General features: G+C 42.7%; 1 protein-coding gene across 8 annotated transcripts in view; it reads left to right on the top strand.

The window, feature by feature from the left end:
- DTNA (dystrobrevin alpha) overlaps window positions 1-22,861 on the top strand; it is a 223,102-nt gene that overhangs the window by 81,042 nt on the left and 119,199 nt on the right. Inside the window, exon 1 of one of the 8 annotated variants that reach the window (XM_068189396.1) lies at window positions 18,651-18,800. The exons of the other annotated variants lie outside the window; for them this stretch is intronic. The gene's annotated coding sequence lies outside the window, so the exon portion shown is untranslated. Of the gene's footprint in view, window positions 1-18,650; window positions 18,801-22,861 lie in introns of those variants that run through there. 8 annotated transcript variants of the gene reach the window in all.

Genomic DNA, 22,861 nt, shown 5'->3' with positions numbered 1-22,861 from the left:
TGAGGCAGGTTTGACACCAGTGTGCTTGTGTGACAGTCTCAGATGCAGATCAGGTTTGTGCTGCTAAAGTAACCTGTCAGTCACAGGCTGCTTCAGTGGCCATGGCATCCCAGCATCAGCTCAAGTGTGGAGCGAGCAGGTTCAGCATTTAGTGTACACACACGACAGGAGGCTCAAGTGGGTTTTGTGGAAAAAAAACCCACACAAAATGAAAGATTTTCCCTTCATCTTGACCTGGGTCTTGTCACCAGCACAGAAATGTGTGAACTTTATTTAATTTTTTTTTTTTAAGTAAGAATCCTACTCTTCAGTATTATGCCTAATCAGTGTGTCTCAGTGTCATCCTGATGATAGACAATTTTACAGTGTATCAATAGTACATTTCTCACTCGCCATACCACATTATAAGGGGTTTCCCCTAAAATGTTAATTGCCCAGTCTAATAAGCATAGAAATTTTTACTCTGACTTACTTCACCTTTAGAAGACACTCTGGAAGTTAGCAGCCTTTTGAGTTAGTTGTGCTGGACCAGAAACATCCACAGCAAAATCAGTACCATCATCGTGTTTATACTGCTGTGAATAAGGAGCCAGGTCCACTTGCCTTTGAGTGAGCATTGGCACCAGCAGGTCCTGCAGACAAGTGCTCTTTGAGACTTGTAGAAGAATCATAGTTTTGCTTTCACTCTGTGGCCAGGGTTCAGTGTAAGGCCTTAGTGGAAATACCAAGAACGTAATAATATGTGTGTGAACAGTATTTGAAACTCTGGGAGTTGGGGCAAGGGGAAACCTGGTCTGTAAAAACATTGGCAAGTACTATTTTGCCCTACATTTGAAGTACTGATGTGTTAAGTAGTTAGTGAAACATACAACATTCACAAACAAAGAAAACTGTTGAGAGTAAACAAAGATTTTCTCAAGGGCATTTGTGGCTACTCAGTTTAGAAATTTAATCTGAAGGTCTCTGCTTGGTGAAATGGGCTTTCGATTTGTGTCTTACCATTTCATTGTTGAGGTGATTTGATTGGAAATTGTGGTAAGATACTGGAAATTACTACAAAATCCTGTACCATTTAGAGGTCCTCTACAACAAGAGGTCTGCAAAAGCCTGTATGGTTTTGAAGGGCTGTACAACGATGCCAGAGCTGTATTTATTGTTTTAGCAAATAAATTTGTCAAGCTGTCAAAATAAAAAAGAAAGAGATTTCTCAAAGACACATGCATTGTATACCTGGGTGAATTCCTTGGAGAATCCATTCCTTCCTCAAAAGATGGTGCATTTCGTGTCACTTGGGTGAGGATTAAGCACTATTAGGCAGAAGGATGAAAACTGGTGCAGTTGCTTTAGTGAGACAGTGGGATGTTTAGACTTTTGGCTCACTTGATTTATTGCTCAGTTATTAGACTGTGCCCTGACACTGATGTGTGAGAGACAGGGAAAGCTATACATTTCTGCCTGATCTCTATTAACAGCCTCCCAAATAACAGCCTGTGTTAACAGCTGCTTTATCCTTTTCATGTTGAGGGAAGAAATGTCTGAAAGCTTTTATACTGTCCAAGTGAGTTAGGGAGAGAAAGGAGGAGCCCTCAGCTCAACCTTTATGTGCAGTCCATTTATTTTTTCACAAAGAGCAGTGAAATCCAAGGCATGTTGTAATGCTCGTTGCTATTCTCTTATCTCCTTATTGATGCAACAGTTTAGAGAGAGGCTAACGGGCATGTAACTGATGAACTGCGAAGGGCTAAGTGTTCAGGACATATGGTTATCACGTGAATGATGAGTGAAAATCAACCAATCAATCAGTTTCCCTCGTGCTCTTCACAGCTAATCTTTATGTTGATCCTGGTGAAGGGAGTGATGTCTTGGGTTAAGAAGGAATGGTATTTTACTCTGTGCAGCTACACTGCAAGAGGACTGTGTGTGTGTTATGTGAGATAATTTAACCGTGCTTCTGTGTGTTTGCATGGAGTGAGAAATGTGAAGTACTCAGGCTGCTCGGAAATTACACTGACGGTGCTGTTACAAGACACAAGGAACATAGGAACTGAAAATTCTGAGAAATTCTCCATTAAGACCTGAACTGACTCCAGGCTGGGTTTACTGAACAGCTCCAGAAACTACTGATAGGTTCATATGAGCATGAATTAATGATGATTTATAATAGTTATGATTCATAGGTAAGGGATGTGTGCCTTGCAAGAAAGTTTCCTTTATAGTTGCTTACACCTTCCCCTCTCTATTTTCACCATAATTTGCCTCTGATCCTATCTTTCATCATGTCTTTACCCATTACTCAGCCCACTTCTTCCCTTCTCCTCCTCAATGTCTTCTGGTGTCCAAGGCCACTCTCCTGCCCAGGAACTCCCCTTTCTCCCGACTGTCTCTGACTGGTCTGGCTTGCTTGCACTCCCTTCTGCTGTAACAAACACTGCCCCAGGGCTCAAAGGAACAAGGTAGTCCTTGTATTCATATCCGGCTGGTGCTGAGCTTGTTGGGTTATTGTCCAGACAGTTCTAGCAGGAATGGTCTGTCTTGGATATTTATAAGCTTCTTGTCTATGTGATCTTATTATCACACCAGGCTCATAAGTGTCTGTGTCCCCAGAAAAATGCTATGAGATAAGATGTGCTATTAATCCTGTTTTATGGACAGGGGACTGGAATCAGAACAAACAGGGAATAAAGCCAGAATCCTCCTGAATGACAAATTAGGAGCATAATGCTATCTTTATGAATATGGTCTGTGTTTCAATTTGCCTGGATAGTTTTTGTAAGTATGATTGCTAAAGAATGTGGTTATGTAGGACATGGAGAAGGCTGAGGTTGTACTCAGCTACTTTTTCTGGTTCAATTTTTACCAGCAAGTGTACCCACTACACCAACCGAGTCACAAAAAGTAAAGGCAGGGACTGGGAGAATGAAGACCACCCACTGTAGGAGAACATCAGGTTTTAGACCATCAGAGAAACCTGGAGGTACAGAAGTCCATGTGACCTGATGAGATACATCTGTGAATCCTGAGGAAACTGGGAAATGATGTCGCTAAACCACTCTCCATGTACTTGAGAGGCTGGGACAGTCTGATGAAGTTCCCACTGACTGGAAAAGGGGAAACATAATCCCCATTTTTAAACAGGGAAAACAGAATGGATTTTATGGATGGACCACTCCGTGGATAAGGAATTGACTGAATGGTCACACTCAAAGAGTTGCGGTCAGTGGCTCGATGTCCAAGTGGAGAGCAGTGACTTGTGGCATTCAGGGGTTGGTAGTGGGACCAGCACTGCCGAATGTCTTTGATGGAGAGTGGGATCAAGTGCACCCTCTGCAAGTTTGCAGATGACAGACTTGTGTGGTATGGTCACTACACTGGAGGGACATGGACAGGCTTGAGGGTTGGGCCTGTGCAAACTTTATAAAGCTCAACAAACCAAGTGCAAAGTCTTACACCTGGGTCAGGGCAATCCCAAGTACAAATACGGACTGGGTGGAAAATTGATTGAGAGCGGCCCAGAGGAGAAGGACTTGGGGGTGCTGGTGAATGAGAGGCTGGACATGACCCAGCAGTGTGTTCTTGCAGCCCAGAAAGCCAGTTGTGTCCTGGCCAGCGTCCAAAGCTGCAGGACCAGCAGGGTGAGAGAGGGGATTCTGCCCCTGAGTCCAGGTCAGGGGTTCCCAACACGGGAGCAGCTTAGACCTGCTGGAGCGAGTTCAGAGGAGGTCACAAAGATTATTAGAAAGCGCCTCTGATCTGAAGCACCTCTCCAGTGAACACAAACCATGAGAGTTGAGACTGTTGAGCTTTGAGAAAGGAAGGCTCCAGGGAGTCCTTATTGCAGCCTGTCCATACCTGAAGGCAGTCTACAAGGAAGCTGAAGAGAGACTTTTTAGAAGGGCTGATAGGGAAAGAACAAGGGGCAATGGCTTTAAACTGACATTAGGTTGGATGTAAGGAAGAATTTTTTTATTATAAGGATGTTGAGGCACTGGAACAGGTTGCCCAGAGATGTGGATGCTCTATCCCTGGAAGTGGTCAGTGCCAGGTTGCATGAGATTTTAGGCATCATGGTCTAGTAAAAGGTGTCTCTGCCCATGGCAGGAGGGTGGAACTACATGATCTTTAAAGTCCCTTCCAACCCATGAATCTGTATGGGGAAATACAGCCAGCCAGCTTGGCTTTTCACAGGACACTGTAAGTGTACTTACACAGTACATTTTTTTTAGTATACTGTAAGAAAAGGCCTCATATTTCAGGTGCAAGTTTTGAACTCTCTGAGCAATGCTTGCTGCAGTGTCTGAGCAGATAAGCTGATTTCAATTATCTTTCGTTTGATTGCTTTCTATTAGTTTTCAGCATTGTCATTAAAAAAAAAAAAAGGAAAAAGACCCTAAGATTTATTTAAAGGTGCCAGTACTGGATTTAGCTGTAGCGAAAGTTAAGTGAAGTTAATCACTGTTGGGCAGTATGGAGATTTAAACTGACCTCACAGGAGAATAAATCAGGAACTGAACATATTTTGAGTTGCCCTCAAGGGAAACAGAAGTTGAAATACTGAGCTGCAGATAGTGCCAGGTGTGGGTTGACTACACAAAGGAGAGAGTCCTGATTGCCCTTCTCTCAGTTGGTTCATTCTACTTCCTGCCAACTGTACTAAGTAAGTAAAATGGACCAAACAGAAGAACTCCTAGGCAAGCTTTCCATTTGGAAAATCAGAACTACATGGGCATTCTCATGCACTGTCTGTGAGCCCTTTGCTTTCTGCAGACAAGGCGAGGTACCCAGGTGCCTGGCATATTCTCAAAAACTGGTCCTTTGTGTCTGTGTGGTGAGGAAGAGGTCTTGCAGACAAGTCCTAGGTACCTCTCCCTGCTCATTCCTCCAGGCTCAAAAGAGTCTGAGCCCAGGATCCCCTGCTAGGCCAGCTCAAATAAAGAATGGCAGCAGAACTGGAAAATTCCCTCCACATTCAGCTACTAGTTTTAAGTATTTATTGCAAATGCTTGAGTACAAGTGATTTCTAACATGTGTCCTTTTGTAATTTTTTTTCTAAAAAAAATTTCCTCTTGTAAACCAAAAATAATACACCCAGTTATGAATGATGTTGCTTTTATTGTATTCCTTAAGACTTTACAACTTGCCTCTCATTCCTGGATGGAACAATTCTTAAAATACAATGTTGTCAGTGGTACCAAAATATAAATTATAATTTGCTATAATTTCAAAGCTACATTTAATTTTGAAATATTTTTGCAAAGTGTCTGGTATGTTTTACTATTAAAATAATTAACATATGGAGAGCAACCTTGTTGCTACTGGAGAGAAACAACTGAATTGGAGAGAAACAAAAGTTTTGATGTCAGGTGGGGCAAGTTCAGAAGCAGAATTTCAAAGGAAAAAGTAAAAACATAAATCCACAGTTTTCTGTGAATGCCAGTAGCTTTGATTTTTAAGTAACTGGTTGAATATGGTATTTTCAAGGTAAATGTAGACAAATCATTTAAAAACCAATTTTTAATTACAGTTTCTCTGAAAAGTTGGCAATAGGCATAATGAGACCCCATTGAAGGCAAAGCAAACAGGTCTGATGGATGCTACCAGAGGACAGTCAGAATGGATGTAGAGTCATGTTGCTTAAGCTGTGGGGTATATTTGTCCCTTCTCTTACAGTCTAAAGAGATACAAATACTGCTCTTTGTGGTTTGTATTTTGGGTCTTGCTTCCCTCACCCCAGAGAGCTTTCATTTTCCAGTGCAGGAATCCATATCCATTTCATTATGATTTTTTTTACCACATTCGAGTGACCTGTCATGCTCATGTTGGCTGTGGTTGCTCTATGATCTGCAGACATTTCAGCAGTTTCTGTAGTGGCTGCTGCCCTGGCTGCCCAGGCCAGATGCCCAGGACATGTAAACACTTTATTTGCATTCTTGCTCCCAAGTGCCGACTGGCTCGGTACTAGTTAATTAAAACTGGTTTCATTATCTGCAGCTGTATTCAACTTGATTTCTTCACATATAAATTCCTAGCTATCTTCCCCCAGATAGCTGGAGAGATGTTAATATCTGTAGATACGTTAATAACATCTGTAAAGATAGATAAGGATAATGTCAAGATTATCTATATTTACGCATATGCTTCATTTGGAGGTTCACAGTGTAATACACCAGTCACTCCCAAGTGCCTGAATTCCAAGAGGACAGTCACCTCCATTTCCTGGACCAGACTGCACTTAACTCTTCAGGTCATAGAGGGTTTTCTCCTGCAGTGCTTGATGTGGAGAATCATCCCTGAGAATGGACAGCTGCTAGTCATCTGACAGGCTCTGCTCTTTCTGCTTGCAGGTGAAAATATAACAGGATTCTTGTGTATCATGAACATCCTCTCCTCCTTGAACAAACATCCAGTGACTCAGGTTTCCTTTTGTCCAAACTTGCTGAAGAGGTGCTTTAGAAAGAAGAACAAGTTGCATTGGGATGCAAACAGAGGTTTTTAATATGTTCAGAGCTGGCTAAGGAGAAATGGATCCCACAAAACTCAGGATAAGTGCAGGATTTAGAGTGTCTTTAGAGAGGTACTTTACAGCTTCCATCGCAGGTGAATAGTAGCTGAGAGAAATCCTTCCTGTCATATAAATGTGTTTTGTTGATTTACATCTGGAATAAAGGCAAGATCAGGGGTTCTTGCATGAGCCTGGGAAGAAATGTCACTATACCTTGTACATCGATGGATCGGGAAAACGAGAGTAAAGGTGCAAGCACGGCACTAGCCTGAGGACTAGAAACTTCTCTCTTCAGAAAGGGCTGGATCTGGAAGGGAATAGATCTGCGTGTTCTCCAGCTCCCATACACAGTCAGGGATTTCCAGTGTCTTTAAGTTGTGAGGAAGTGAGTACTGGAGTCCTGGGTTCTCTTCCCACCTGCCAGGCACACATGAAATAAAAGATGATTTTGCAGAGCAGAGGCAGAAGGGGAGAAGTTTAATCAAGTTTGGTGGTGCGTTCACACTGGCATGCATCTTTTTAGTAGAACTGGAGTGGGAAATTTGAGGCTGCAGGCTAAGTGAGACGTGATTAGATACAGCTCATTGATCAGGGAACTGACAGTCAGTGAAAGAGGATGGTAGCACACAATGCTAAGTTTTTGGACAGCTGTAGGTGAAACATGTCATGGCACTGGGAGGTCTGGCTTCCCAAATGTCTCTGCTGATCTTTCATATGCAATCAAATCAAAACTCCTCCTATTTTATAATTTTTGTCCTCTTCCATCTTTTGTGCTGTGGATGGCAGTCCTATATATTCTTCTCAGAAAAAAATTCAAAGGCTTAGGGATCAAGCTTCCATTTAAATGCTGAAGTTTAGTGTGTTCAGGGGACCAGACAAAAAGGCAAGAGGGATTCATCATTTATCTTTTTAACTTTATCCAGAAAATAGTTTTAATTTTAGTTTTAATTTCCTTTTGGTTTTGGGGAAAAGTATGAGCCGAAGTATTGCCATAATACGTGGCATTTTCTAAATTGTCAAACATTGTTTCTAAAACTATTTTGATAACACTTCAGTTCTGTTGGGTTCATAGTTACAGATACCTTCTTGCTATGGTGATTGTCTGATACAAATACCAAATCCTGCTATTGAAAGAAAAACAGCTGTAGTTAAATTTAGATAAAAATGAAGGAAATAAAATGTTGCCAAAACAAAGATGATAAACTGAGAATACTTCACTTTTCAACTGATACTAAAACTAGCGCTTAAAATAACAACAGTGAAATTGGTACAATATATTTGACCACATTCTTCAAACTAAAATTTTTAAATTATTTTAAAAAAATTTAAGGCTCTATTTTTAAATGATCAGGAACCCAATCCTGAGAGTCATTTTTCCAATATGAACCTCCAGGCTTTTTTAGTGTGGTGTTTTAAGAATTGTGTAGGTCTCCTCAGGAAGGCAGGGACTGTTTTGCCTCTCTTTTAATCAACACCATTCATTCACTTTCCCACATTGGCCTCTCTAGAGCAAAAGGCTGCTTATCTACTCAAATAGAATGGGAACTTCTTTTGGAAAAGCACAGGGAGAAGATTTTCATTTGAGTGTAAGTAAGAAATGAATCCAGCCTGTCAGCGCTGGAAACCAAACATATTAACTCTTTACAGACTTTTCTGCCAGAATGCTTTATGCCAAAACTCTGCATGGAATGCTTTCAAGGGAAGTTGGTTGGATAAATGTCAGAAGAAGGCAAACCAGACAGCTGGCTTCAGCAGTACTTGTGCTACCCACAGCCTTGACTCCATCCAACAATCCCAGATGGATTCCCCAGCAACCCAGCTCAGAGGTGATACCTATCCTGGCTACTTTTTTCCTACTCTCTCTCACCATCTTGTCCCTCTATTTTCAAGCTGCTCTTGGCTGTGGTTGAGTCTTTTCACACACTGTTAAGGGGGCAGCTGCCGGCAGCTTCTCTCAGCCTTTCTGGGGTCCCACTCCCCTCCAGAGCCATGCACAGGGTAAAAGGGTGGACACAGGAAAGGGTCTTCCAAGGTGAGCCCACCAGATATGGGTGGAAACCACTTGCCCGGTCCAGATATGGGAATAGGTTGTTACAGTAATTGTGAGGTTTGTTTCACCCTTCATGGCTGAAGATTGCAACAAACTGGTTGCAGCTGAAGCCAGAACCCTGTTCTGAGTTGATGGCAGGCATCCAACCCAACTAATTTTAGCCAGGACAGTCTTCTGTTTCCTGCGCGTTTCACACTTAAATGAGTCAAAGTGGAAGTAGGTGTGGATATTATGAACGAGGTCCCAACTTGCCCTTAGAGCTCTTTGGACACTGACATGTGTATTGTATGGCCAGATGAAAGCAGCAAGATGTCCCATTGCAGTGCCCTCATCTAGACACTGGAGAGTGTTTCATGTACAAAGTTCACTGAAACATGATGGTCAAGTGTATTTCATTCTGTCTTCTTGCACCTTTCCTTTTGTTCCCCATATGACTGTACTTCAGCATACTCTCAGCAGGAAAGTCAGACTTGCCTTGGTAAAAGTCATGTAAAAACCTGGACTGTGATTTACCTACTGTTTATAATCACATTTTCCTCAAAAATTTCTCTAGGAAGGCTTTTACATTCATCACGGTTCTGTTCATTGTACTTAACTTCCATGCTAATAGCAGATAGACACAGTTATACCTACATATTATTCATATTATTGTAATTGTTGATGGTGCCCTATTTAGTTCACACTATTTCTTTCTGTGTAGTAATAGATTTGCTGAATCTGTCCATTTTTGCTTTTGCTAAATTAAAAAGAAGACACATTAACATGCTTTCAAAGAGATTTAGGGAGAGGGAAACCACTACATCCCAGTGCATGAATTAAAAAAAAATGCTAATAGGCCCATAAATGAAAATCAAGAGTTGTTTTTATTTCAAACAGCTGCATCTCTGTCAATGCAAGATTTATTGGTTTCCAGTCCTCCCAAGACTTAGGAACGTGCTTAGTTGGACTCATGGAATTCAAAAGCAGAGTTTCTTCCACACAGCAGAGCAGGGGTGCAAGAGCCAGCTAAGTTTCAGCAGATCCTGTGAGCCTCACTTGTGCTTTGGCTGTATGGGAGTACAGTGACCTCCAGCAGTGAGTCTGTTCAGAAATACTGGCTCTGTTAGATGTAACACAGGGCCCTCAAAGAGCCAGTTTACACCCGATTTGCCTTCTTGAAGACAAGCAGGTGATGGAGATGTATTCTGCAAAATATAATGGATAAAATAGCAGATGATTTAGGCTTGTACACACAGCCTTACCTTGAGCTTGGTTTGTCCGTGATGTGGGTGGAGGCTGCCTTGGACCAGCACAAACAGCAAGGTGGTGGACCAGGTAAGGCAGTGCTGAATCTGTGTTTCTCTAAAGTCTGTGCATGAATGTGGTTTTGGATCCTCTCCAGAGTTCTGGGGCTCTTGTCGCTTACAGGGAAACGTTTGCTCAGTTAAGAGTGGTGAGGAGGTGGAAGTATCTCAGGCACGTTGCTGCTTCCTGCTGATCTCCCAGGCTTACTTAGGCAAGTTGCTAAAAAGGACAAAAGATGGGTATTGGCAAAGAACTATAAGTAAAAACACTGGGGGTAAGATGATAAGGCAATATGGAAAATTGCAGCAAAATCCTACTTTTTGCCTTCCTTCAAAAATATAGATGAGTACCATGAAGTGTAATCAAATATTAAAGTAAGAGTTAAAAATACTTTTAGCTTAATACATTTCTCTTAATCTCTTGTCTGTATTACTTTTATTTTGTTACTGCTCTCCTCTGGTTTTATATTAAAAAGCTGCACAAATAGAAGTACAAAGTGCTGTTCAAACTATAAAGCAAACAAAAGGAAATAAAAATATACTTATTTGTAGATTTTTTTAAGTCATTTTACATCCTGTGTAATAATAGCATATTTGAAAGTTGAAGATGTGATTATTTGGGAAAAAAAAAAAGTTGATTGTATATTCTAAGGACTGTTCATGTTAAATACTATGGTTCTTTTTTTAGTGAGAAGCCTTGTCAAACAAAATTGTGCTGGGTTTCTGTTGCCTGAGGGCAAAATAACTTTCATAGCATTGAGGGAGGCATGCTGTTGCAGCCCCACAGCAAGAAGGCTCATGCTGCCTGGCAGCACAGGAACATAGCAGCAAGCTTGAGAAGATATGTGTGAAAGCAGATAGATAGGAATTTGTTCTCGTTGCCATGGTGTTGGACACTGTTTACTTCACCTATCAGCTGAGTCTGGTTCTCCCCCTGTCTTCTAGAAACCTGCAGACCTGACCTGTAGCCAGGTTCAGCTTCAGAGAGGCAGTCAGCTCCCAGTGGCATATGGATGAGAAATGTATGGATTTTTTCTGTTCTTTGAAATGGGGTTTCTGGCGTTTGTGGCTGAGGAGGAAAGCTCCAGATGGTGAAGTGTGCATTATCTGTGCAGTGGTGTTTCAGGTAGCCTAAGCACAGTCAGCTGGCCTTGGGTTAGCAGCAGGAGGCCCACAGAGATGGGTGCTGTTGCTTCTGTCCCCAGGGCCTGGGACTGGCAGGTGAGATCAGGGGTGGTCCCGAGGTCTCATTTAGCTGGTGGCCTCTTTGCTCCAGTCCCACTCTACCTGCCAGACCGTAGGATTGCTCTCAAATAGAGACGTTTAGCTGTTCTGAAATTTGTGGCAGCTTAATGTTTATCACAGATGAGGAACCGGATGAGCGCTGCACATCACTTTTCCTCATAGTATGTGCCAAGCTGTAAATATAAAATGCCAGGTTGTGGTTATAAAAGAAGGCTGTCAGATAGATATGCCACACTTCCCTCGATACCCTTAAACTAGGTAAAACAAAACAGGCCAGACATGCATATCCAGTTTAGCTTTCCAACTACTAATGTCATGGTGCTATCTTCAGTGACTTTGGTTTTATCATGGTGCTATAACTGCCAGTGAACTACTGTACTTAAAAGGTTATTGGCATATCCTTTGTAATTTTGAAAATAAAATATCCTTGTCTCCCTCTGGCTGAGTGGTTAAATCGCACTACAGTGGCCCTACTTGATAATTTTCTCATGAAAGATTCAAATCCTAGGGTTAATTAAAGCATGGAATAAATATCTAGGGAGGCATATGTAAATGCTAACAGGATTCCTACCACATATCTACAGAGGCAAACATCGCCATGTATAGTTTATGCTAAGCTGAAAAAAGGAAATCCTTAGATCTCTTACAAGGCAGAATTTTTATATTTTGTGACAGATGTAGGCAAAAAAAAACCAAACTCAAATTTAACAAAACAAAATTTGATAATGACAGTATGTAACTATATCCCTAATAATCATAGGGATTAAACGTTCTGGGAGACTGTATAAAGCTTTGTATTTGCAGGAATCTTAATACCTGTTCCTGTCAGAGGAACCTGGTTCTGGGATCAGAAAGCAAGGAAGACTGCTCTGTCTGACTGAAACTGCTGGGGAAACTTTAGCAATCAAAATTATCTACTGATAACATCATCAGGCCAGTACTGCAGGGCAGAATATTATGGAGAACCGCATGACTCATAATGATAGGTGATCAGAAATATTGCTCAGCTCCTTGTCTAAAAGCCCTGGTTCTGAGAACATCCACTGTCACTCACCATCCACCCCTGGCACAAGCACCAACTCCAAGGGAAGGATGGCACTTCCTGACTTCCACCCACCTCCTTGGCTGGCCTCCATTTTGCCCACAAGGTTTGTTTTTCTGTACTGGGTTGACCTTCTTCAGTTTGTGGTGGTTAGGTGAGGTAAAGGCAAATACATGGATGAAGTGACCTAGAGCTTCAGGCAGAAGTCCTCACCCCTATTCTCTCAGCAGCTAAAAACATTTTGGCGTAAGGAGATTCTCCAGAAGGTCTCTACAGCCCCTGGATTACCTGGATTTTAGTCTGCACTCCAGTAATTTATTTTGTTCATTTTAAAAGAGGTTGAGGTTTGTCTACTTAGAGCAGAACCTTAGGAGATGTACTGATACCATCTGCTTTTAGCTTCCAACTTGGATGCATTTCAGACAACAGCGTTAGTAGCAGCAGTTTCCAGTAACTTCATTGTAGAGAGGCAGGTGTCTCCACATGGCCAATTCAGGTCATTCATGCTAGATGCTTAAATTAGAATGTATGCAAATTAAGACTGCTGCCTTCACCTTGTCCATTGCTTACATCTGTTTATGTCTTAAAGGTGATTTATCATCAAACTGCTGGAAGAGACCTTGCAGTCTTTTAAAATTGTCTGCCCAATGTAAAAAAAGGGGCGTCTGTTTTTGGGCCATGGCTGCATGCCAATTACAGCAAGTGTGCCCCCAGCACACGGTTCACACTTAGGATGCTTGGGGGTGGGCCTGAGGTGCTGATGGGTGGGCAGTGGAGGGGGACAAGAGAGCAGGAGGTCTGGGCAGGACCAGCAGCAGCTCCATTCCTTTTGGGTGAGTGGCCAGAGGCCAGTGGTGGGCTGATTTAGCCCCAATGTTTTTTTGAGGCAGTTTGAGCTCTTGCCTTTGCAGAAATATGTTAACATATAAACGAAGAAATGTGTTTCATATAAAACCATCTCTGCAGGAGTGTAAGCGAGTGTGGTAGTAGGGAACCTAATCGCCAGCTTATTTGTGGATGTTTTTTTAAACGTATCCTTTTGAGAACCAGGCTCAAAAGGCTGTTTCCTCAAACTGCTCTCTGGCCCCTTGTGTTTGCATGTTTGCTCTGTTGCTTTGGAAGTGCTCTGAGGTATCACTCTGCTGTAGAGTTGTAGTCCAGTCGTCAAACATTTGTTCCCCCCAGTGTTACAGTGCTGCTTCATACGGCATCCTGGCCTTGTAGTCAGTGCCATAGTAACCGTTCTCTGGAAGGGCAGCAGGACAAGCCAAGGAACATGTCAAGCACCTAGAAGAGAGAGAAAAAATGCAAAGCCTGACTTGACAAAGTCTTGACACGGATGGCAAATACTTGACAGTGTTTTGTGGTGGTGAGTTCTCCCCAGGAAGGAGAAATACAGAAACAAATCAGAATAGGGAACAAAAATTTCAAGTGGCCCACCAGCAGTTAACAAGGGAATTGCACAGAACAGTCCTGCGTTGGAAAGGATGTGCTTCTTGTAGTAGCTCGGGGAGCACAGGTCAAACCCTCCAGTTCCCAGGCTGTTCATTCTTGGGGATGAGCTAGGAATGATGAAAGATAGACTGGAAATTATGTATATCCTCCTTGCTTGCTTCCTCTCTTTTTCTCTTCCCTTGCCCATGTATCTGGATTTTCTCAGTTGTTCAGCAATCCTGTAGGAGCCAGCTGAGAAGCTGGCAGGCATCTTGCAGGCATCATGGAGGTGTGTGCAGGCAGGGTTGCTGTGCTTGCTCTCTGCCAAGATAAGGTCCCTCATTTGGCTTGGTGTGGCAGTGTACTTGGTTGGCACACCTGTCTTCCCAGCCTCCCCAGGAGTCCATTGCTGGTAGGCAAAAAGCAAGGCTAAGCCCAGGCTTCAAAGAGTTTTTGTTCATTCTGACCTATTTTGCTTAAAGTGCTTTATTTTGCATTCAGAATTTAATCTCATCCAGAGGCACACACTCTGTGAGAAATCCCACTCATCAAATAAATGAAATAATTTATTGGGACACTGTGGGTTCTTGCACCATAGGGCTTGAGTGTTTATTTGGCTGCCAGTGGCATGCACTGCCAGTTACCAGATAGTTGGGTCCTCAGGGAGGAGGGAATAGGGGGAAGGAGGAGCTGTAAAGACTTTAGTTGTCACAACCTTTTTTCAGCTATTATGAGATAAGGGCACAGTTTCGTAACACAAACTCTGCCTGCCTTCAGTGCAAGGTCTCTCCCGTGCCAATCCAGGGATGCTCTCTCCTGTCTCTCCTCTCCACCTTCCCAGCAGAGCTGGAACTGGGACAGAATAGTTGCAGTGTTGTGAAATGGCTCAGCCACAGAGAGGATTCTGCATTGTATTTCCACCACTGTGGCCTGAGGCGTTTTAATTTGAGAAGGGCATCCGGGTCAGCTGGAGTCCAGACAGGCTTGTTAGCACTGGTGCAGCCACAACCATGCCTCTGGCTGGCCCATGCAGTGGCTTTCATGGGCCTTGGAGGCTCTGCAAAGCCAGCTGGATCCATGCTGTTGGGGCTTGCCAAACCCTGAGGTGATGTCCAAAAGACTGCAAGATTTGCCTGGGTCCAGCATGGCAGGCTGTGAGCCAGTGATGGCACAGCATCTTGTTGACACCCCTCAGGAGCCAACTGGGTGCCCTTGCACTGTGCCCAGCACCTCTGCTGAGACACAGAGGCTGGCTCAGCCAGGATGCATCTTGGATCAATGGGACTTAATGGTCCTGGCTCCTTGTGAAAGCAATTAAATGAAAAAAGACTGAGTACTGGTCTCTGTAGAAAGGAAGCCTAAAACTCTGATCATCTCTGGCTCAGAAATCTGGCAGCAAGCAGACCCAACCATAGGTTGTTTGCTTTTAGTATTTCACCGTCTCCTGGGTTTACAGCTCAACCTTCACCCCTTTGGGCAGCACTAGGGAGGCCTTTTCTGCTTGTTGACCCAAGCAGCTGCCTGGTACCTGAGCAGGGGTGCTGTGAAGGAAGTCATGCTGTCTGTCAGGCAAGTGGAGCAGCAAGATGTGATTCTCTGTGCCATTTCCTGCTTGGCTTTGGAAGTCTGGAGAGGTGCTGTTACTCCATCCCTTGTGCTAACACTGCCTTTTAAAGGGAAAGTCAAGTCTTGGCAGCTGCTGCAGGCTGCGTTCATCCAGAGAGAGTACCCACAGGAGCCAGGTTTACCTTTATTTTGTATGGCTTGGGTATTGTGGGAAAGGATCAGTTATCCTATGGCAGTAGGAACAGAGCCCTCTAGAAGGTTCAGTAGCATTTCTTATGAGAAAATATTTTGATGGGAAATAGCCATTCCTCTTACAAGTGCACATGTGCTTGATGCCATCTGTGGCAGGCAGCCCCTGGCCAACAGGTGTTTAAAGAAAGGCAGAGTAACCTTCCTCTAAGTACATTTGACATTGGCTCCTTCTCCTGTTGCATTTCCCAGGTAGTTATTAACTGACTCTGTTCCAGAACAGTGAGCACGCGATGATGCTTCAAGCCGTGCCCAGCCCTTTCTGTACAAAAGTAACTGCCATCGAGAAGCTGGTTTCCACCTTTCTTAGCACATTCTAAGTGCCTACCTGTGTTTAAAAAATCCCTGAAGAGTTCAGAGCTGTCTTCCATTACTGACAGGCACAATTTCTAAAACTGTCTGGATTTTCCTGCAGGTCCCCTGAAGTTTTTTACAAATCCATGGGATGAAGGAGAACTGGGTTTGGGGGGAGCACAGCAGGAAAGATAAAGACTGTGAAAGCGTGAAATCATGAGTGACAGGAGAGGCTGCTTTTGGCCTTGGGATATCAGAGCAGACATGAATTATTGAAATTATGGCTCTGTTAATCTGTGTGTTGTCAGCCCTTCTATAAACAGTGAGCAGGTGCTGTACAACTGCACGTCCTGTTGAGTGGGAAAGCTCACTGGTCATGGAGTGGGGGGGCTTTAGCTGGGGCTCCAGCATGCAGCTTCAGCTGCCTGAGCTGGATCATTTGTTGGTTCAAAGTGAGGGACATCGCTCTTCAAAAGCCTGTGTTCATTTCTTTTCTAACAGGTGATGTTGTTTAATAGTCCGTTAGACTCCCTCAGTAGGTTTTCTTTTTTACTTTTTTTACTCTATACAGAATCTGAGTGAAGCCACTAACAGTACTCGAGACAGACTGTAATGTTAACATGTGCATGGAAGGTTTGCTTGCCTTTCAGCTTTTGGGGCTCTTTTCCAGTTGTTTGTGTGTAAAGTACTTTACACAGTGTTGCAAACAACTGTGTAGCAATTGAAACTCAGACACATTATACAACTTCAGGAGGTGTTTTATCTGTTCTGATCGTCAGCATCAGGGGAAGAAAATTCACTGTGTATTAAAAAGAGGATGGCATTGAGTAACTGTAGAAATTATTGTGAGGAGAATCCTCTTGCATTATGTGTTTTGACCCTGTATCCAGAGTGCCAGACAGAATTTTAAATGTGAATCAATAGGTAAATACCTATTTCAAGGCAAAGTAAGGTGACTCTTTCAGGAGTCTGCATTGCTATTTTCCATCTTTAGAGGTCTCTTAGAACAGCTACTACTTTAAGCATCTTCAAAACTGGAGATCTGTGGACTCCAAAGCCAGCTTTTGCTGACAGATACAGCAAGATGCAGATTCCACAAACAGCTTTGGCAAGTCTTGTATGAAAATAGGGTAAAAATATTATGAAATAACTTGGATAGAGTTTGACTCTACGTATAAAGCAGTAAAAGGGAACGAATTAGTACGTAGGGTTTTATTTTTATTTTGGACTCTCTAATGGAGTGGGTTGAGGTCCATGATAGCAGTACCTGTTTTTTCTACATCTTCCATTACATTCAGACAAATTGAGAACTAAATAGAAAAGTTGACTTTTTGATGTAGTTGCTGGACTACATTCTGGAGCAATAGTATCTTTCACACCTTGAACAGGATTTTAATTCTGAAAATGAGAAGCAGTTAGTCCTAGTCAAAATGCCTAGTACATTTTGGGGAAGGCAGGCTCCTGGGAAACCCTCATTAGGACCATTTCAGAAAAGCAAGACCCAGTTCATGTGGCAGGTGTCAGGTTGCTGCCACTTCAGTCCCTTCTCTTGCAGAAGCTTTCTGCAGGGTTTGGCTTGGCTACATTACATGTTCTGTCCTTTTCTCCACTGAAACTGCTGGAGGAAGAATATGGCTTGTAGCAGGCAGAGTCCCTGCAAGGCCTCCCTGGCAGTCACTCGCCTAAGATAAGAGATGCCAAGTCACAATGTCTGGACCAAAGCAGCCCCTCTTCTGCATTCAGACCCTTGTTATTTCTCTGTAAGGCCATCTCCTTGACCCTGGCCATTGGACAATTTCCAACACCCCTGTACCCTATATCAACCCGCATTTCTGCCCAGTTCGGCAGAAGAGCTATCACTGTACCCCTTCACAGGAGCTGCAAATAAAGACACCGCTGTGGAACTGCATACAGCCTTCTCCTCTCTCATCCCTGCGTCTGCGAGGCACTTAACGAGCAAAGAGCTGAACTCACTAAGAGCTGAATTCACCAAAGAGCTGAAATCACTCCAGAGCTGCTGGCTAAGCTTGCCTGCGGCTGGGAGCCGAGCCTGAGGGACCTGGACAGGTTGTGCCTATCAGCCCAGCGCTATCCGGGACACCCACGGCAGCGGCAGCCGGGGGTCGGACAGACCCCCGGGCCCCAGGCTGCATTAATGGCCCTGCTTTGCAGGAAGAATTTGTGCTCCAAGATTCAGTTAGAAGACTGGGACCTTAGTGTGGTAATTCATGTATTCTAGTACACTTCCCAAGGCAAACTTTGAATGGTATTCCTAAGATGTCTCAGTAGTGCAAGAATACATTTGAAGCTGTAAAGCATCGATGTTTAACTCAAAAGGCTCTGCTATGGTTAGTCCTCATACTTAATCTGGTAGGGCAATATTAATAATGATTATATAGCATTTTCCAGATAAATTAATTTCTGTTCCACAAGCAAAATATTTTGTAAAAGTCCTTTTCCAGACCACAATGGTGAAAGTGCATTATTGTTTTGTTTCTGAAGCTGTAAATCTGGTGTTTACCACCTGTACTGGCTCTGTATCTGTATCTGTATCGCCAGTGAATTTCTGACTGCTGAGCATGATTTTGTGATTGCAATTCCTATGGAGATAAGGACCTAAATTTTGAAACCAGTGAATGACAGGAGCAGAAAAATAATAATTATCTGCTTAAGGGGTGTTGATTTCATACTACTGAGTAATTTGTTTTATTAAAAATAAACCCCAAGTTGTCCCCCAAAGCAAAACCTATAGTTTGCTTGTGTCTCTCTTTTTAAACTTTGCCATTACTTAGCTCTCACAGGTGACAGGAGCCTATCTGGGTTAGATTTGCTGCATGAGAAAACAACCCTGACTTTTACCGGGTGGGTGGACAGGAAAAAAGCCCAACTTCTTGTCAGTCTTTTGTGTTGCAGCAGCTGGATTCATTGCTGCTATAGCAACACACCACATGATGAGGTGTATTAGATTGCTCTGCGCAGAGCACGAGGGGGAAAAGGAACACAGCTCCTTGCTGAAGGTAAAGGTTGTGCTGGAGTTTCTGCTGGAGAGCTGGGGAAGGTCAAATGCTCCAGATCCCAGTACTGTGTTGTGCACAGAGGAAGGTAGAGGCGTGTGGAGGTGTTAAACTGCAGACCCAGGTAAGGTACAGCTGCATCAATTAACCTGAGATCTTAACCCTCCTCCGTGTGGCATCTCAACTTCCCAGAGTTTTCTCTTAGCTTTTCCAAGTGTTTTTTTTTTTTTTTTTCCAAGTTGCTTTGGTAATGTGACAATGTGAAAACATTGACAGCGGTTGGAACTGTTAGAGAGAGACTTCTGCTGCAGAGAGACCTGTCTTACAGATTGAGGGGTGATTGTCCTCAAATCAATGCTAAAAGTACATGTAGGGAGTTTTTGTTGTTTCAGCTTCACTTGAAGATGTTGAACAAGTTTTGGTTTTGTTACTATCTGCACAATGGTTCACAAAATCTCTGTTTTCAGTCAGAATTCAGGTCATTATCTACTTAGTGATTTTTTTTATCAGTACTTTTTAATGATCTGCTGCTCTCTTTAGCATTTATTAACACTTCTTCCTCTCTCCCTCCCAATCTGCTTCATCAGGTTGCCTGAGTCTTCTGGAAATGAATTTTCCTGTCATTTGCTCCTTCAGGTTTTATGCTGCCTCCTTAAGTCTAGCAGTGCTGTTAATGCAGTTAAACAAACTTGAGTGCACCTGTAAAGACATGAAAGTGGAAACAGTGCCACAGGTTATTGTGCTTTTTACCCTGTTAACCATTCATCCACAGAGGTAAAAGAGAAATAATTAATGTCAGCCTTGAACTTAAATGTTTATTCAGACCCATGTCAAACTCAAAAAACTATTAATTCCCCTATGTTCCTTATGCACCTTTTTTTTTTGCTTTTACCCATCAGTAGGTTAAATGTGACAGGCTTTCAAGTGGCATCCATTGGGTGGAGGAAGACAACAGTATTTTAAAAGGGCAAAAACTGAGGGACCAAAAGAATAGTGGAGAAGTTGGAGAGCCTTCCTGAAATTTAAGTTAGATGGTTTAGTACTTTTCCTGCTTCCCATCAAGGGTTTCCAACACTTTGAATGCTTTCTATTATCTACAACTTACAACATATATCTTTCTTAGGACTTACCACTGCTTTAACATCAGGCAGCATATCAGTGGTGTTGAAATGTGCAGTCCTTCTCCACTGCCCTAAGTAAAAGATTTCAAGCAACCTTTCTGTTTCTCCCCATACATTTATAGCTCTGGTGGTCCAGTGTTCAGAGGGCTCATTGCCACTGTCAGCAGACTGGAAGCATTCCTGTGGAAACTGAGGGGTGGTGCAAAGGCCAAACCTTCCCCTCACTCACCCCTTTTAGTGGCAAGAAGGGGCAGTCTGAGTTAGGGTATAACTGGGCCAAGTCTGAGTGGTGGACAGCTTTTTCACAGCCCTGAGCAAGTGTGCTTTGTGTGGCACTGTGGGAACTGCACGGTCACGGCTCAGGTTTGAGCGAGGCTCCCCTGGCTGTAATGAGTTGACTTCAACACTGTTGAAGAAGGAAGCAGCCACTCTGCCTGTCAGCTCACAGGAGCGAATTTGTGAAATAAAAAACCATATAAACGTGCAGCCCATTAATGATCCCTGATCCCAGAATGAGACAGGTTTGCAAGAAGTTGAGTAGGGATTCTTGAAAATGAGAATTCAGAAAGGGTAGAAGTCTTTGAAGGTAAAGATTAGCTGTACAAGGGAAAACTCAAGTTAAGTAGGACAGTGATTTAGCTCTGATTCCACTACTTTGAGCAGAGCAACGGAGTTCAGATCAAATTGTTTAAGTAATCAGGGGAGTTTAATCTGTCTAGATTTAGGGATCTTGTTTTGAAGGAGGAACCTAATTCAAACACCCAAGAGCTCTTTCAGTAATACAGCCCATCCATTGTGGCCCAAAGTATAAGGCACCAGGGATGCAAGTGATTCATAGCATAGTACCACTAACACGTTATCTAACTGACTGTCACAGAGATACACTAGGAGTGAGTTTGTCCAGAGAATTTAAAAATTAAGGAATCTAGATAAAAGGAAACAGGGCACCTTCTTACTGAGTACTACCCCTCTCTTTTTGTGTTTGGAATCACAGATGTGATAGTTTATCACTCGGAAGGGAGAAAAGGAAGTGAGAGTCTTATTTAAAACCTTCATTATTAAGCAAAACAACAATGAATAGGGTCCAGCTAATCATCTTTGCAAGACTAGCAAAGAGGTAAGAGATTATGGAAATATGGGTATGGAAAAATCACATTCTCAATGAAGCCACGTGAACAGAAGGAGTATGAGAACTGTCAGTAAAAGGTAATTTCCTTCACCAAATAGCATGTTTTTTTCTTTCACCATGGCATGTTTTTTTTTCTAGGACCATATTAGACCATACAAATGTTCTTAAAGATTATAAATTTGGTCATGATTTGGTGAAGAATTTGCTGTGTTTTCAAATACCACATTTTATTAATTTATAGGATCTGTGAGTACATATGAACCTTCCCCCTTGGACTTTTGTTCCTCTAACTTTCTACTGTCTCACTAACCCTACTGAATCTTTTCTAAAACCTTCAAAAAAATAATACTCACTGCTAGCTGAAACCTCTGAAAGGTGCAATAAAACAAACAATAATTCTTTAGTTTATGGGTGCCTTTTGTACATGAACCAGCTGAGAAAGTCATGGAAGACCGCTAAAATGCACTACTGTGCTGTGAGAATAAATTTACTGCACAGTTTTGCAATTCAGATTTTATTCAGCATTAGAACTGTAACTCATTAATAATGTCAACAGATTTGCAAGGGAGATTTCATCTGCCCACTCCTACAGATTAAATCACACAATTTATTGATATGGTAATCTTTTTACTAGATTTGGATTTGTGAAAAACAGCAGAAATACCTAACTGACTTGACTGCTAAGAAAAAAATTAATCCATTGAACTGACATGACTGTTTGTCAGCCTCTGAGAAGAAAGAAATATGGACTCTTGATCAGTAGGAATCAAAACAGAAACAAAATCGTAAGGCTACGTGATACGATGTGTATGTGCTTGTATGCAAATAGTAAAGTAGGCAAAATTCCAATATGGAGCAACTTGCAGAGACTAATTGATATAGGAATATGTGCACCAGTAGGAGCAAGCCAGTCCCTCACTCAGCTATCAGATGGCTGAGATATTTTTCTAGGGATAAATATGTACATGGGTGATTACAGTAGCAGATGCTAGCTCTAGGAGCTTGAGCTCCATATCCAAATGTTCATCTAGCTCAATCGAAATGAACAAAAGCATTTCCAAAGGGAGGGCTAACATCTCCAGGGCCGAGTGGGCATTGGCAGCAGTCCAGAATGTCTTCTTCACGTGCAGGAACTGTGCTGTGCAGGAACAGTGCTCTCGGTTATTTCCAAAAGGTCTAGCCACTTAAAGTATTCAGCATGGAAAATTAAAGAAAACTGTTCTCTTTGGAAGAAAGCTTGCTATAAAATCATCCTGGGAGAAGTTGATTCAGCTCTTCATAGAGCACAAGAGCTTGTGGCATCAGGATGTTCATTTCGGATGTCTGTAGGGCTAGCTTCAACACCCATTTCAGCTTTAAGTGTGGGCTGAAGCAGGTCAAACACATTCAGCAACTTGTGGAAAATGAGGCTCTGTTCCAGGACTGCTATAGCCACTGAGCAAGGAAAGGAGGCTTGTATATCAATGCCTCAAGGATAGATGTAAACCTGCCATTTGGCCACATTTGTCTCTGGTCAAACTTCCTGTAATTTTTCTTCTGAGGAGCCTGTTTTTAATATTGCCAAGTCCCAAGTGCTCAGAGATCACAAGTCTGTGCTACACAGCCGTCATGAGATGCTAGAGCTCCCCTGCTTTCAGGCTTGCTGCATGTTGCTTTCTGCAGCTGTGAACCATGGAGAACTTCTTTGTTCTTTTGCAGAGCAAAAGAGTCTGTTCAACCTGCTGTTTCCAGTAGTAGGGGCTCCTAAGGAAAGAATGCCAAGTGCTGTGACACCCTGAGAAGAAAATTCTCTTACCCTGATGGAGTGGTAGAGGTACAGCCAAAAGAAAAGATTTTTAAGGTGGGCATATAGTGCAGAAGACCCTAAAACTTAGAGATGCTTTTGGGAATATGTGCAAATGATTATTTTCAGTAGCAAATTAACTTCCTATGAAA

This window comes from Anomalospiza imberbis, chromosome 1 (assembly GCF_031753505.1).
Source record: "Anomalospiza imberbis isolate Cuckoo-Finch-1a 21T00152 chromosome 1, ASM3175350v1, whole genome shotgun sequence".
Taxonomy (NCBI): domain Eukaryota; kingdom Metazoa; phylum Chordata; class Aves; order Passeriformes; family Viduidae; genus Anomalospiza; species Anomalospiza imberbis.
This window is presented reverse-complemented; position numbering and strand designations above follow the sequence as displayed.